Below are 17,757 nucleotides of genomic sequence, written 5' to 3'. Positions count from 1 at the left end.
TGGCGGAGGTACAGCAAGAGCTCCAGGATCTCGTGGAAAAACATGAGAGCCTGGAGTGTGACTCGAAGACTCGAGAGTCCGAGCTTGCATCGGCTCTTGAGAGTGCCAAAGCTGCTAAGGCCGAAGCCTACAAGGCCCTCCAAGAAATCGAGGCGTTGAAGAAAATAGCAGCGGGTAAGGCATTTTTCATGCAAAGTAAGCAAGTGAGTGTGAATTACCTATCACTTACCCGAATTCGGAGCTCTCCAGGAGCATTCGCAGATCTCCCTCGCAGTGTGTCTGATGTTGCCGCTTTCTACCGGGCCAAGGAGGGGAGCTCAACGGAGAAGGTCTTCTGGTCTCAGTATGCTGAGGCCGGACATCCGGTGCCCCTTAGCGACCAGCTGAAGCAGCTGGTGGAGCTCCACAAGGTGGCCAAACAGGCCATGAGGGGCATCATAGTTCGGCTATGGCCTAAGGAGGCCGTGCCTGGGAGCAACTTCGGCCTGGTGCGGCAGCTGGTGGATGCGTGTCCATGGGTTGAAGTCATCAAGCACTCCGCCTGTATTGAAGGTGCCCGTCGGGCCCTTGCCCGCACAAAGGTGCACTGGGGAAATATGGATGCTGAGAAGCTTGTGACGGACGTGCCACCGCTGGGCAAGGAGTATCGTACTCCCGAGATGTATTATAAGACTATTCTGAAGGGTGCCCGCACTATTGCGGGTGAGTGCTCCAAAGATGTAATATTTGAGTAGACTTGCATTTTGTTATCTTGCGCGCTGAAAACTTTGTTCATATGCGCTAAGCAACGCTTGTTAATTTAAAATATTACCTTCTGTGCGGCCGTTTATCAAATCTGAGAGATGGCAAGTCGTCGGCTTCGGCCCCCATGCCACGAGTGCTGGGGTGTTCGGGATAAATTTGAGCGCTCTTGTTCCCATTTTTGGGTCCATCTAGGGAGGCGCTCAACACAACGAACAAGGCAACCAGACTTATAATGCTTGAACACTCTCACTTAGCCATAGAATTCTATAATTTTAAATTTCGGCGAAGCCCCTAGTGTTTGGAAGGCCGAATTTGGGGCGCTATCCACGCCTGGGCCGGACAAAGCCGGTTCCTCGCTCTAAGCGGCATAAGTCTTTAGGGACTCGAAAAAACCTCTCGAACAGCGACCGGCTCTCGCCTCATCATGACGGTCAGTTTTAGCTTTCTCCACTGAGGCGCTCGCCCAGCTCAACTGGGGCGCAATCACAGTGGTTGTCCCAGTGCTACCTTAGCCGATACAACGGAACGTAAGGTACCAAAACATGGGAGCCGGGCAAACCCAACTATTGACCCAAGACATGATTCGGAGTCGATGCATATAATGCTATAAGTTCGGGGTGCCGCACTTGTGAAAGTGTTCGGACTTATCGCACCATGATGTGGGAAACATAAGCCCCTGGTGTATTTAGCCATACCAAAGTGTACGGATGCAACATGTCATAAATGAACATATGTATTAAGAAAGGAATGCAATTGTAAGCAAAAAGGTGCATTGTTTATTCAGGAAATACTGCTGTGAATGCAGAACGATACAAATGGTGCAATAAGCAAGGGATGAGACTATTAAACATGTCCCCCTCCAAGGGTAGGTTGCGGAATGGTGTATAAAACAGATTTAATGCTCATAACGGAGACCACCTGGATATTCGTCGTAGCCTTTCTCCTTCCTCGGCTGTTGTATCGTGAGTTTGGCAAGTCTACTGCCGGACAGGGCCTCTGATTAACGGGGTCCTGTGAGTAAAGAAAAAAGAAAAGAAAAAAGAATGACACACTTGAGAGCCCCTGGTGTGGTTAAGCCGCATTCTGGGCCTATCGTGGTCGTGCCCCTCCCCCTATGCCCATGGTATCTTCAGAGCGTAATGATGTACGCGAAGGACCCGTCTTCAAATTTTGTAGGGGCTGGGGTTGGGGCCGCATTGCTACGCGTGCTCGGAACGTGCCAAGTGGTCTGGTTGTAGGTTACTCCAGGCGCGTTTAGCCGTGTCCGGTCGCTTGACGGCCGGACTCGAGAATTTCCTTAAGAGGCTGCATTGTACTTCTGCCGCGAGAGCCGCTGTATGTTCCTCCGTTCGGAGAGAGCGTTCAGTGTTTCTGTTGACCGTGATGACTCCTCGAGGGCCTGGCATCTTGAGCTTAAGGTATGCGTAGTGCGGTACCGTGTTGAATTTTGCAAACGCGGTGCGTCTGAGCAGAGCATGATAGCCGCTGCGGAACGGAACTATGTCGAAGATTAACTCTTCGCTTTGGAAGTTATTCGGGGATCCGGATACCACTTCCAGTGTAACTGAGCCTGTACAATTGGCCTCTACACCTGGTATGACGCCTTTAAAGGTCGTCTTTGTAGGTTTAATCCTTGAGGGGTCTATGCCCATTTTGCGCACTGTATCCTGATAAAGCAGGTTCAGGCTGCTGCCGCCGTCCATCAGGACTCTGGTGAGGTGAAATCCATCAACGATTGGGTCTAAAACCAATGCGGCAAATCCGCCATGGCGGATGCTGGTGGGGTGGTCCCTTCGGTCAAAAGTGATTGGGTAGGAGGACCATGGATTGAACTTCGGGGCAACTGGCTCCATCGCGTATACGTCCCTGAGTGCACGCTTCCGCTCCCTTTTGGGTATGTGGGTTGCGTATATCATGTTCACTGTCCGCACCTGTGGGGGAAAACCCTTCTGTCCTCTATTGTTCGGCGGTCAGGTCTCTTCCTCGTCATCGCTATGCAGCCCCTTGTCGTTGTTTTCGGCAATTAACTTGCATGCCTGCTTGAATACCCAACAGTCTCTGTTGGTGTGGTTAGCTAGCTTTTCGGGGGTGTCGTGTATCTGGCACGAGCGGTCGAGTATTCGGTCCAAATTGGACGGACCCGGAGTAGTTCTTTTGAATGGCTTTTTCCGTTGATCGGGTTTAGAGACTCTGAATCCGGCATTGAATGCCGTATCCTAACTATTGTCGCCGTTAATGCGGCGTTTTTTTTTGTTGCGACATGGCCTGCCATTGCGGTCCTTGATATCCGGACTGCCAGAATTTTTACTGAGGTTGTTGCTGCGTGCTAGCCAGCTGTCCTCGCCTGCCCAGAAGCGGGTCATGAGCGATGTGAGGGCTGCCATGGATTTCGGATTTTCCTGTCCCAGGTGTCGGGCAAGCCACTCGTCGCGGATGTTATGTTTGAAAGCCGCGAGGGCCTCCGCATCCGGACAATCGACGATTTGATTTTTCTTGGTTAAGAACCGTGTCCAGAATTGTCTGGCCGATTCGTCTGGCTGCTGAATTATATGGCTTAGGTCGTCAGCGTCTGGTGGTCGCACATACGTGCCTTGGAAGTTATCAAGGAATGCGGCTTCCAGGTCTTCCCAGCTCCCAATTGACTCTGTTGGCAAGCTGTTGAGCCAATGTCGGGCTGGTCCTTTAAGCTTGAGCGGGAGATATTTGATGGCGTGGAGATCATCACCGCGGGCCATGTGGATATGAAGGAGATAGTCCTCGATCCAAACCGCGGGGTCTGTTGTGCCATCATAAGATTCAATGTTCACGGGTTTAAACCCTTCGGGGATTTGATGATCCATTACTTCATCTATGAAGCATACTGGGTGTGCGGCGCCTCTGTATTGGGCGATATCGTGACGGAGTTCAAAAGAGCTTTGTATATTTTGTTCGGCCTGGCCGAACATACTGTGTCCGGCGCGACGGTTGTCGTCGCGTATCATGGGGCACCCACACGATCCATAGATCGATCTTGATTGTGTTGCTTTATCCTCCAATATATCTCGCAAGTCTGGAGCATTCCCCTGTGGTCTTGTGCTTTTCGAGCGATGCCGGGTACGGTTCTGGTGGAGGGCCTAGAGGCCTCTCTATCACGGCCACGGGGTGGTCGGTCAGCCGTATTGTCTGCTGGTGATGCAGGTTCATATGCCTCCTCCTCTAATCGGGGGAGCAGCTTGCGTTTAGGGTAGCTCTTGGAGGGGCGGTCGAGCTCATGCTCTTCGGCCGCGAGGACTTCAGTCCATCTGTCGGCTAGCAGATCTTGATCAGCTCTAAGCTGCTGCTGCTTTTTCTTGAGGCTGTTTGCCATGGCCATAAGCCTGCGTTTAAAACGCTCTTGTTCGACGGGATCCTCAGGCACAACAAATTCGTCGTCGTCGAGGCTTGCCTCATCTCCGGAGGGAGGCATGGAATCCTCTACTTCTTCGTCTGCTGCCTTCTCATGAGGGCTGGCATCTCCGTCCTCCTGCGCTGAATCTTGCTGGAGGGGGTTGTCTTTGGCACTGTCTGGGGTGTTATTATCTCTAGTGCTGGAATCTCCATTCTTGCTTTTGCGGGATTTAGAGCGGCGCCGCTGACGCCGACGCTTGGGCTGTTTCTTGGAGGGGTCATCCTCCGTTGTTGCCTCGCCATTCCCATCCTTTGGGATATCCACCATGTATATGTCATATGATGAGGTGGCTTTCCAGTGCCCAGTAGGCGCTGGTTCTTGGTCGTCTCTGGCATCGTCGTCCATACCGTCGATGTCTTCGGAATCGAAGTCTAGCATGTCGGTTAGATCGTCGACAGTGGCTACTAAGTGGGTGGTGGGTGGGCTTTGAATTTCTTCGTTGTCCGCATCCCAACCGTCCTGACCACAGTCCGGCCAGGGCTCTCCTGATAACGAGAGATACCTTAGTGAACTCAAGATGTCGCCGAAAGGTGAGTGTTGAAAGATGTCCGCAGCGGTGAACTCCATGACCGGCGCCCAATCGGATTCGATTGGAGGGGGTGCGGGAGGTTCGGAGTTCGGCGAGGAGTCCGGCACCTCGGAGTCACGAGCTTCATGAGGGACTAGGTCAGTGTTTGGCTCTATCACCGTAGAGGTTGCAGCCCCCGAGGCGGTGTCTAGCTACCCGTCCTCGATCTGCGTAGCCGGCTCCGAATTGAAGATCGGAGCGGACTCGTGTGCGGCTTCCAGGTTACTGTCCGGCTGCAGAGTTAAGTCATGCCCGTCGTGACAGTGTTGCGCGCTTGGCTGTGGCTCGAATCCATCGAAGATCAAGTCCCCGCGGATGTCAGCCGTGAAGTTCAAACTTCCAAATCTGACCTGACGGCCAGGGGCGTAGCTTTTGATCTGCTCCAGATGGCCAAGCGAATTGGCCCGCAGTGCAAAGCCGCCGAATACGAAGATCTGTCCGGGGAGGAAGGTCTCACCCTGGAGTGCGTCGTTGTTGATGATCGAAGAAGCCATTGAGCCTATCGGTGACGACACAGAGGAACTCTCAATGAAAGCACCAATGTCGGTGTCAAAACCGGCGGATCTCGGGTAGGGGGTCCCAAACTGTGCGTCTAGGCGGATGGTAACAGGAGACAAGGGACACGTTGTTTTACCCAAGTTCGGGCCCTGTTGATGGAGGTAAAATCCTACGTCCTGCTTGATTGATATTGATGATGTGTGTATTACAAGAGTAGATCTACCACGAGATCAAGGAGGCTAAACCCTAGAAGCTAGCCTATGGTATGATTGTTGTTCGTCCTACGGACTAAAGCCATCTGGTTTATATAGACACCGGAGAGGGCTAGGGTTACACAGAGTCGGTTACAATGGTAGGAGATCTACATATCCGTATCGCCAAGATTGCCTTCCACGCCAAGGAAAGTCCCATCCGGACACGGGACGAAGTCTTCAATCTTGTACCTTCATAGTCTTGGAGTCCGGCCGATGATGATAGTCCGGCTATCCGGACACCCTGTGACACTCCAAAAATTTTGTGATTTTTGTTTTCAGAAAGAACCTTGCTTGGTTTGAAAGAAGGTCATTTAAACCCTTCCTAAAAACCATCTTCTAAGTTTGCTCTCTCAAAAATCCTTTTCTTGGATTTGGTTTCTTTTAAAATGAAAACCCTTTTAATTTTGGGCTCTTTGTTGTTTTGATCCCTTCAAAAATTTCACCATGCCTCCTATGGTGAAATTTTTCCCAAACCCACTCCTTCCACTTTAGTTCAACCCAAACATTCTGTCAAAACTAATAAAATCCATTTTTGGATTTTATTCCAACTATTTCTCCTCCCAAAATAATTATGTCTATACTTTTGAGCCTAGGTGGATTGCAAAGCAAGTGCTTGAATGCTTTTGATTTTTGACCTCATCTCAACACCCCTGGATAGTCCTTTGTACCCACAACCCAGAACCATCTTGATCCACTCTTCTCCTGTTCAAATTTTTCAAATTGCACTCACTGCAAGTTTGGACCAGATTGGCCAAATTTGGTGAAATTCATATCTACACATCTCCAAAAATTCCAAAAATATTCAGGAAGCCTCTAGGTGCAATGAGAGGTCCCTCCACCAAAAACCAGCTCAAGGAAAAATCCCTACATGCCTGGATCATTCTGTCGAACACCTTGCATGCACTGTTCTAGTCATATTCAGTTAAATTCAGAATTCAGTGTCGATCTTCGTCAGTTACTTCAGTCACGAGCTCACAGTGCGCTTGGCACGTAGCTCACAGCCAGCCTTGCTTGTCCGGGGCCTCACACGCGCGCTTGGCGCCTTCCTGGCGTCGGTGGCGCCCTGGCCCGCCTGCGCCGGCGTGTCTTGCGGCGGCCGTAGCGCCGTAGCGGCCGACAGGAAGCAGAATGGCGGCGCAACGCCGTTCGGTGCCGCCCAAGCGTCCTGGTAGCTCCGCGTGGCCACCTCCTTGCCAGCGCATGCATGCAGCATCGTCGCCGTGGCGCGACACGGGTAGAGCGCGCTCTTTGCCGCCAACGAGCCGTGCGGCCGTTCCGTCGAGGGCAGGCCATAAACCTCCCTCCCGTGCTGAGCTGGACCCTAAAATGGCACCACTACTTCACCTAGGCGATGCTCAAACCCCTAAGCCGACCGTCCGGCCACAGCTCCGCCGTAATCAACTCGCCGGACTTGTCCATTCACGGCAACCGACTCGGGCCGGCTATATATAGCACCCCCGAGCCTGCTCTCGCCCCCGCACGACTCCACCACCTCACTAGACCCCGCCCAGCCACTGGGAGAGCCCCGAGGGGCCCTTCTTCCCCGACTCCGGCCACCCCGCTCCGCCTCGGACTCCACCTCGATTCGCTCCGGTGAGGCCGTCTCCGGCGCTCTAACTTCGTCAGCAGCCCTCACGAACAACTAGGAGACTAAACCCCACTCCTATTTGATCCCCGTAGCTCCCTTCGGCGAGATCCACGACTGCCCGAACCGCCGTCCGCCGGAGCAAGGGACGCCGTCGACACAGTGCTCACCATCGACCACCACCACCACCCACAGACGCGGAACGGTGCACTGATCTCGAAGGTAACCCCCGATCACCTTGCCTCACTGTGGATCGCCGCCGGCGACCACCGCACCTCTCGGGCGCCGTCGCGCTCTGTTTCTCTGTTTGAACTTTCAAACCCGACAGGTGGAGCCCTCCTGTCAGCCTCACAGCCGTTTCTTTTAAACGAAACGTTATGTGTACTTTTACGCTGAACCCCCTAGAAGTTTTCTGTTTCATTACAGATGAGTCCTTGGGTTAAAACACTTATAACTTTTTATCAGAAGGGAATTTTTGGGTGATTCTTTTTCTGTTCTCTTTAGATTTTTGTCTAGTTTTTATCATATTTATTTGAAAAATAATTGGAACACTTTTCTATGCACTCACGGTATTTACGTTGCGTACATATTTTTCTTATACCGTAGATACCGGAGGAGGTGACGGAGCCGCAAACTTCGCACAGTTAGACTCCGACTACTCCGAACCAGGCAAGCATGTTTGAACTCTTGATATGATGAGTGTTGTTGCATGTTTGCATTTTAGTATGGTCATGGCATGTTTATGAACATCACCTTGCATGATATATCTCATGCACTCATCGGAAAGTAAGTTTCGGAAAGCACTGTGTTGTTGGATACATATTTGCAAAGCCATGTGTTGGTATGAGGATGGGTAAGATGGCAGTGTTGTGACATTCCAGTCTTATGCCAGATTATTTGACTTCCGTGTCGTCATGACACAATTCACATTCCCATTCATTCCATCCTATACTGTCACATGTTTTCCGAAAGGAATATGGCATAGTAAGTTGCAAATCGTTTTCCTGGTACACACCAAGTGGAGAGGCCGGGATGAGGGTTCCATGGCCCTGGATTAAAGCCCGTCATCCGGTCAGGGGGCATGGGTGTTTCTGGTTGGGACCGAGAGGGGGGCACCCCTTAGAGCGCGCGTATAGAAATTTGATCCCATGCTATTCGAGGTTGTGGCCTCCCAATCTCAAAGTTTTTCTTGGACGTTGTCCAGGGTGATTCCTGGCATCGTGAGGTGAAATGGGTGTGTACTAGTTAAATGTGTTTCTACTGAAATACCATAAACGGAACTAGTCCTTCGTGACTACGAAAATCCGTTGGCTGTGTTCAGTTCTCTCAAACTCTGCAGAGTCTCAATCTTTCAATTATCTTGTACTTTGTTCAAGTACTATAATTATCTTATCTTGTCAGGTATTCAGCCTCGGTAACAAAAACTCCGGTGGGATTTTTGTGAAATAATTCCGGTTAAAAGATTATTCTTGTGGATGAACTAATCTCGTTATTTACATTTGTTACTAGGCCATGTCTGTGATGTCGCTCAGACGTCCGACGGTGGCATACCTGTTATTTTGCTATTTTTAAAGCCCTGTCTGTGATGTCGCTCAGACGTCCGACGGTGGTATTTCTTTTAAAGCCCTGTCTGTGATGTCGCTCAGACGTCTGACGGTGGTATTTCTTTTAAAGCCCTGTCTGTGATGTTGCTCAGACGTCCGACGGTGGTATTTCTTTTAAAGCCCTGTCTGTGATGTCGCTCAGACGTCCGACGGTGGTATTTCTTTTAAAGCCCTTTATGTGATGTCGCTCAGCGTCCGACTATGGCATTTCTTTTAAAGCCCTTTATGTGATGTCTCTCAGACGTCCGACTGTGGAATTTCTTTTAAAGCCCTTTATGTGATGTCGCCTAGACGTCCGACTGTGGCATTTCTTTTTAAAGCCCTCTATGTGGTGTCGCTAAGACGCCCGACTGCGGCATGCATTTTATTTATTTACCTTTCGAGGCGTCGCTCCAGACACCCGGTCGGTTTTTGATTATTAAATTTTGATACATCAAGTTCTGCAATAATTCCGTTGTATTTGAGCATCATACTTTGTTCATGAAGCATTCATGCATTCATTGATTATATCTTTTGTCCGAACTGTCTTGCGAGTACTTTCAAGTACTCACCTGGCTTGTTGATTTGGCCAGATGATGATGAAGGCGATCTCTTGGATGAAGAGTATGATAGCGAGTCCGACGCCTAGAGGAGTCCCAGTCAGTCCCGTGCGATCTTGTCTTGGTCATTGTATTATCCGCTTCCGCAACCCCGAATAAATTCATCGAGCCTCACCTCAACGCTCGATGTACTGCCAGTAGAAGTCAAGTTATCCACCACCACTTTTCCCTCGAGCTAGTAGCATGCCACCCCACCCCTGTGTCATATCCGCCCATATGCATTATATTGGCGAGACTGTAATAAATTGTTGAGCACCCTCAGCTCAACCCTGTAATATATTTGATGCCACTGGTTCTCTGTTTATCAAGCTTTGTCTACCAGAAAGGATGACTTTTCCTATACTGGGATTTAAAGATTGGTTTTCTCAATAAACATTTTATTGAAAAACCGGTCATGACAGACTTGGTAACCAGAGCCAGGCTGACTGTAGGAAGCCACTAGGTGCGATCGCTAATTGGTTATTAGCATGATAGAGTTATTCATGTTTTTACAATTGTAGTCATTTTCTGACAGTCAGCATAAAATTTATGTTCTGACCACTCAGAATTTTTGCCTACTTTTGTAGATGGCCGGCAACTACTGCGAGTCTCAGATGTTCGCCAACGTGCCTGAGGGGTTCGTCAAACTCCTCTCCTACATCGTTCAGGTCGCGATGGGGCCATCCGTGCGCCCAGTCTTCACGCTTTATCCACACAAGATCAACGATAGTCTGACTATGCACCAAGCCGCGGTGCAATTCAGGGGAGGCCATGCCAAAGTACGCCATCTCCGATTCGTAGGGAGAGCCATGCCTACTGAAAGGCATGCTATGCAGATGGCTGCCCGCGAGGCGATAGCCCGTCTTCGGGATGTTCTTCCTGCAATGAAGACCCGTCGCTACCGCTACCTTCCTTGCCATGTGCCTTACACCTGTCACTACTTGTTCTCTTGCCCCAGAGGAGAGCGAGACGAAGCCTTTGAGATGCTTGTCGAGTACCTCCGAGCCCTGGAGGCAGCATTCGACTGCATGGTGGATGACCTCGTAGCTGCACGCATGGACTCAGTTCATGGCTGTGCTGCTAATAGGAGGGAACTCTTGCACACCGCTCCACCACTGACTTTTGTGTCATCCACAGCCTCTCACTCACCTACCATACTCGCCTTTGCTCGTCGTCTGCCTACCACAGAGGAATTTAACCAGGCTATTGCACCCACTCCCGTCCGCTCTGCACCACTTGTTGCACCCACTCCCATACGAGCTACCCCACCTATTCCACCCACTCGTATTCGTGTTATTCCGCCTACGGCACCTGCTCCATCAGCTCAGCACAACGTTTCTCGTCTGGAACCTATTAGCGAGGAGGAGGTCGATTCCCCAGCGTCTCTGCGTCTCACCCTCGGCAGGCCAAGGGAGATCCTCAACATCTCCGACTAAGTACGCATAGACGCCATGCGATGTATCAACTGGTGTAATATGTTTTTATGTTCTCAGGTTGTGAGAAGTAGCTTGTTTGCGCATCATGTAGGATTGGAGGAGTGCACTAGTTTAAATAACATGTCAGGATTATGTATGCATATCCTGAGTGATGTAATGTATAATTATGCCCGCGTGTAAGATATGCACTAGTCCTTCTCCGCGCGCAATCATGTGTTTCAAAAAAAATACCTTGGAGTTTAAAAATGTTCCTTGTGTGTGATTTTATTGACTTTTGCGACTCTTCTTCTTGTCTTACGAGTTCACAAAAATATATCCCCAGAGTGAAAGATGTCTCGTCCTTGGACGCGCTCCATGCCAACTCAGCCAGAAGAAAATTATGGCACACCGCAGAACCAGAATTTCACTCAGGGTCAGACAAGTCAACAGGACAGTGAAACAGCTTTTACACAAGTCTGTCGTTTGTATGAACAGAGTCAGTAGCAACACCAGGAAATGATGAACCAATTCATCAATATGGGAAGTAACCGTGGTCAGTATCAACCGCAATCCAAATTATCTGAGTTACAAAAGACGCGTCCTCCAACATTTTCTCATACTGACAAGCCTCTTGAGGCCGAGGACTGGCTTCGAGACATGGAGGGAAAATTAATTATCGCACAGTGTTCAGACCGTGAAAAAGTACTGTATGCACCACATTATCTCACAGGTGCAGCTGCATCATGGTGGGAAAACTTCCTGCACATGCACCCCAACGAAAATGAAATCACCTGGGAAAATTTCAAAGAAGGATTTCGTGGGGCACATATTCCTAAGAGCGTCATGAAAATCAAGAAGAAGGAATTTGATGAACTCAAGCAAAGAGCCATGACAGTGTCAGAATACAACAGCCAATTCACACTGCTGTCTCGCTACACCAATGAAGAACGCATGACCGAGAGCAAGAAGATGGAAAAATTCTTGGAAGGCCTGGCACCCGCCCTTAAGTGCCAGCTAGTTGTGCACACCTTTCCAGATATTAAAACACTGGTGGATAAGGCCATTACCCTGGAAAATGAGCGACGTAGCCTGGAAGATATCCGCAAACGGAAAAGGGACCAGACTAATTTTTCTCGCAATCCCAGAAGCAAGAAGGAATTTCAGAAGGGGGATTCACACAAAACCCCAGCGAATAATTCACGTCCAACCAAGAATTTCCATGCAAGAGACAAAGAGTTCACCTATCGCCCAGGCCTTACCTGTTATGCTTGTGGAGAAGAAGGGCACTATGCCAAGCAGTGTCCCAAGCCAAGGAACTCAAATCCGAAGCTCAATAATGGTGGGAATAATTCAGCACCAAAGCGAAGCAATTTCAACCCCAACAACAACCACCGGAAAGGTCACTTGAACCACGTGACCAGAGAGGAAGCACAGAACGCCCCAGATATCGTACTCGGTACGTACCCCGTCAACACAATACCTGCCATGGTTTTGTTTGATTCTGGAGCTTCTCACTCATTCGTTTCGAAAAGTTTTGCTTTGCAAAATAATTTTTCGATGCTTCCCTTGGAAAAATCAATGATCGTCAAGTCCCCTGGGATTAAGCAAGTGACCCAGAGTTACTGTCAAGGTGTGGTTATTGAATTTGAAGGATTGAAATTTTACGCCAATCTTATTGTACTGGAAAGCAAAGGACTAGATGTCATCCTAGGAATGGATTGGTTGACCACCAACAAAGGTTTTATTGATTGCTTCAACCGTACCCTGATTCTCACCCACCATCAAGGGAAGAAAATAAAAGTTTCAGCCAAGGAGAGACAAATACCTCGGCAACCTAGATTAAACAAGGTAGACGTTTCTGAGCTGAACAAGGTTCCAATGGTATGTGAATTTCCAGATGTATTTCCAGAAGAACTACCGGGCATGCCACCAGACCGGGAGATAGAATTCAGCATTGAGCTCGCACCTGGAACCACTCCTATTTACAAGAAACCTTACAGAATGGCACCATCCGAATTGGTAGAGTTGAAGAAGCAAATAAAAGAATTAATGAAGAAAGGATACATATGAGCCAGCTCCTCACCATGGGGTTCTCCAATTTTATTTGCCAAGAAGAAGGATGGAACAATGAGGTTGTGTATTGATTATCGAGCTCTCAACATGGTCACAATCAAGAACAAATACCCAATGCCCCGAATAAATGGTTTATTCGATCAGCTTGCACAGGCCAAAGTCTTCTCAAAAATTGATTTGAGATCAGGATACCACCAATTAAAAGTACGAACAGAAGATATTCCCAAGACCGCTTTCACCTCCAGATATGGGCTGTATGAGTTCACAGTAATGCCATTTGGGCTAACCAACGCCCCCGCATATTTTGTTCACATCATGAACAAAGTGTTTATGAAGTATATGGACAAGTTTGTTGTGGTATTCATCGATGATATTCTAATATATTCCAAAACACCAGAAGAGCATGCCGAACATCTCAGGATTGTACTCAGAGAACTCAGGAAACATCAACTGTATGCCAAATTCAGCAAATGTGAATTTTGGCTAAGGCAGGTGGGTTTTTTGGGCCACGTGCTAACCCAAGAAGGTATTGCAGTAGATCCAGAAAAAGTCAAGGCCGTACTTGGCTGGAAACCGCCAGCTAACGTGACAGACGTACGGAGTTTCTTGGGAATGGCAGGCTATTATCGGAGATTTATTGAAGGATTCTCCACTATAGCAAAGCCCATGACACAATTGCTCAAGAAGGCAAGAAATTTGAATGGACAGAAGCATGTGAGAAAAGCTTCCAAGAGCTAAAAAGAAAATTAACAACGGCACCAGTACTAATTGTGCCAGATATACACAAGAACTTTGAGGTATATTGTGACGCATCCCGGAAAGGCCTCGGATGCGTATTGATGCAAGAAGGCAAGGTAGTAGCGTATGTCTCGAGACAACTACGCAAGCATGAAGAAAATTATCCCACACATGACTTGGAATTAGCAGCGGTCATCCATGCACTCAAGGAATGGAGACACTTCCTACTTGGGAATCGTTGTGAGATATACACAGACCATAAGAGTCTTAAGTATATTTTCACACAGCCAGAGTTAAATTTACGGCAACGACGCTGGTTAGAGTTGGTGAAGGATTATGATGTTGGAATCCACTATCATCCTGGAAAAGCAAATGTTGTGGCAGATGCACTTAGTCGAAATCCCAGCATGGAAGACGACAATATACCAAAATTGAGGCCAGAATTTCAACAAGAGTTTGCCCGACTCAATCTAATAATGGTTACCGAAGGCAGTGTGTCGAATATAGAAATACAGCCTACCCTAATGGAAAGCATCAAGGAAGCCCAGCACGGACACCCCAGCATTGAGGGCATAAAGAGAAAAGTGAGTTTGGGAAGAGCCTTAGAATTCAACATAGATGAGCAAGGGATATTGTGGTACAGAGAAAGGCTATGCATACCAAATGTCAAGGACCTCAAACAGCAGATATTAACTGAAAGTCACACCGCTCCGAATTCAATCCATCCTGGAGGAACAAAAATGTACAAAGACCTTCAGGAAAAATTTTGGTGGCACGGTATGAAGAGAGATATAGCCACGTTCATTGCATGCTGTGACTCTTGTCAACGTATCAAGGCCGAGCACCAGAAACCAGCCGGACTGTTACAGCCAAATAAGATACCCGAGTGGAAATGGGACGAGATTGGAATGGACTTTATCGTTGGACTGCCACGGTCACAACACGGAAACGATGCCATATGGGTCATAACCGACAGATTAACCAAGGTGGCACATTTTATTCCGGTAAAAACAACTTACACCACTCAGAGACTAGCCAGACTTTATCTTGCCCGTATCGTCTGCCTACATGGAGTTCCTAAGACTATCATCTCAGATAGAGGCACACAGTTCGTCTCTACATTCTGGGATCACCTACAACAGGCACTGGGAACCCAACTAGCCTTCAGTACCGCATACCATCCCCAGACTGATGGACAAACGGAACGCGTAAACCAAATCTTAGAAGACATGCTAAGAGCCTGTGTCCTCACCTACGGGAACAGTTGGGAAGAAAGTTTGCCATATGCAGAATTCGCATACAACAACAGCTATCAAGCCAGCTTGCAAAAGGCACCCTTTGAAGCTCTATATGGGAGAAGATGTCGTACCCCGCTAAATTGGTCAGAGACCGGAGATAGCCATATCTTTGGCCCAGATATGCTCAAGGAGGCCGAGGAGAAAGTTAAGACGATTAGGGAACGACTCAAAACAGCTCAAAGTCGGCAAAAGAGTTATTACGACCGAAAGCATCGGGAGATCAGTTTTGAACCCGGAGAATTGGTATACCTGAGAGTTTCTCCTATGAAGGGTCTGCAACGATTCAAGATTGAGGGGAAACTAGCACCAAGATTCATCGGACCATTTCAGATAGTGGCCCGATGAGGCAAGGTAGCCTACCAGATGGACCTACCCGGAGAGTTGTCCGGTATCCACAACGTGTTTCACATCTCGCAGTTGAGAAAATACATAAGCAATCCAGAGAAGCAAGTTTCACATGAGTATATTGACGTGCAACCAGACCTCACTTACCGGGAGCACCCGATAAAAATATTGGGAGAATCTGAGAGGAGGACCCGACAGAAAACCATTAAGTTTTTCAGAGTTCAATGGAGCAATCACACCAAGAATGAAGCAACTTGGGAGAGCGAGGATTTTCTTCGGACAGAGCACCCACACCTGTTTAAGGATCAGCTGAAATCTCGGGGACGAGATTTTTCCTAAGGGGGTAGGTGCTGTGACACTCCAAATTTTTTGTGATTTTTGTTTTCAGAAAGAACCTTGCTTGGTTTGAAAGAAGGTCATTTAAACCCTTCCTAAAAACCATCTTCTAAGTTTGCTCTCTCAAAAATCCTTTTCTTGGATTTGGTTTCTTTTAAAATGAAAACCCTTTTAGTTTTGGGCTCTTTGTGGTTTTGATCCCTTCAAAAATTTCACCATGCCTCCTATGGTGAAATTTTTCCCAAACCCACTCCTTCCACTTTAGTTCAACCCAAACATTCTGTCAAAACTAATAAAATCCATTTTTGGATTTTATTCCAACTATTTCTCCTACCAAAATAATTCTGTCTATACTTTTGAGCCTAGGTGGATTGCAAAGCAAGTGCTTGAATGCTTTTGATTTTTGACCTCATCTCAACACCCCTGGATAGTCCTTTGTACCCACAACCCAGAACGATCTTGATCCACTCTTCTCCTGTTCAAATTTTTCAAATTGCACTCACTGCAAGTTTGGACCAGATTGGCCAAATTTGGTGAAATTCATATCTACACATCTCCAAAAATTCCACAAATATTCATGAAGCCTCTAGGTGCAATGAGAGGTCCCTCCACCAAAAACCAGCTCAAGGAAAAATCCCTACATGCCTGGATCATTCTGTCGAACACCTTGCCTGCACTGTTCTAGTCATATTTCAATTAAATTCAGAATTTAGTGTCGATCTTCGTCAGTGACTTCAGTCACGAGCTCACAGTGCACTTGGCACATAGCTCACGGCCAAGCTTGCTTGTCCGGGGCCTCACACGCGCGCTTGGCGCCTTCCTGACGTCGGTGGCGCCCTGGCCCGCCTGCACCGGCGTGTCTTGCGGCGGCCGTAGCGCCGTAGCGGCCGACAGGAAGCAGAACGGCGGCGCAACGCCGTTCGGCGCCGCCCAAGCATCCTGGTAGCTCCGCGTGGCCACCTCCTTGCTAGCGCATGAATGCAGCACCGTCGCCGTGGCGCGACACGCGCAGAGTGCGCTCTCTGCCGCTGACGGGCCGTGCGGCCGTTCCGTCGAGGGCAGGCCGTAAACCTCCCTCCCGTGCTGAGCTGGACCCTAAAATGGCACCACTACTTCACCTAGGCGATGCTCAAACCCCTAAGCCGACCGTCTGGCCACAGCGCCGCGTAATCAACTCGTCGGACTTATCCGTTCACGGCAACCGACTCAGGCCGGCTATATATAGCACCCCCGAGCCTGCTCTCGCCCCCACACGACTCCACCACCTCACTAGACCCCGCCCAGCCACTGGGAGAGCCCCGAGGGGCCCTTCTTCCCTGACTTCGGCCACCTCGCTCCGCCTCGGACTCCACCTCGATTCGCTCCGGTAAGGCCGTCTCCGGCGCTCTAACTTCGTCAGCAGCCCTCACGAACAACTAGGAGACTAAACCCCACTCCTATTTGATCCCTGCAGCTCCCTCTGGCGAGATCCACGACTGCCCGAACCGCCGTCCGCCGGAGCAAGGGCCGCCGTCGACACAGTGCTCGCCGGCGACCACCACCACCACCCACAGACGCGGAACGGTGCACTGATCTCGAAGGTAACCCCCGATCGCCTTGCCTCGCTGTGGATCGCCGCCGGCGACCACCGCACCTCTCGGGCGCCGTCGCGCTCTGTTTCTCTGTTTGAACTTTCAAACCCGATAGGTGGAGCCTGCCTGTCAGCCTCACATCCGTTTCTTTTAAACGAAACGTTATCTGTACTTTTACGCTGAACCCCCTGGAAGTTTTCTGTTTCATTACAGATGAGTCCTTGGGTTAAAACACTTATAACTTTTTATCAGAAGGGAATTTTTGGGTGATTCTTTTTCTGTTCTCTTTAGATTTTTGTCTAGCTTTTATCATATTTATTTGAAAAATAATTGGAACACTTTTCTGTACACTCACGGTATTTACGTTGCGTACATATTTTTCTTATACCGTAGATACTGGAGGAGGTGACGGAGCCGCAAACTTCGCACAATTAGACTCCGACTACTCCGAACCAGGCAAGCATGTTTGAACTCTTGATATGATGAGTGTTGTTGCATGTTTGCATTCTAGTATGGTCATGGCATGTTTATGAACATCACCTTGCATGATATATCTCATGCACTCAATCGGAAAGTAAGTTTCGGAAAGCACTATGTTGTTGGATACATATTTGCAAAGCCATGTGTTGGTATGAGGATGGGTAAGATGGCAGTGTTGTGACATGCCAGTCTTATGCCAGATTATTTGACTTCCGTGTCGTCATGACACAATTCACATTCCCA

Source organism: Triticum aestivum, chromosome 5B (assembly GCF_018294505.1).
Source record: "Triticum aestivum cultivar Chinese Spring chromosome 5B, IWGSC CS RefSeq v2.1, whole genome shotgun sequence".
Taxonomy (NCBI): Eukaryota; Viridiplantae; Streptophyta; class Magnoliopsida; order Poales; family Poaceae; genus Triticum; species Triticum aestivum.
Note: the sequence above shows the minus strand (reverse complement) of the source record.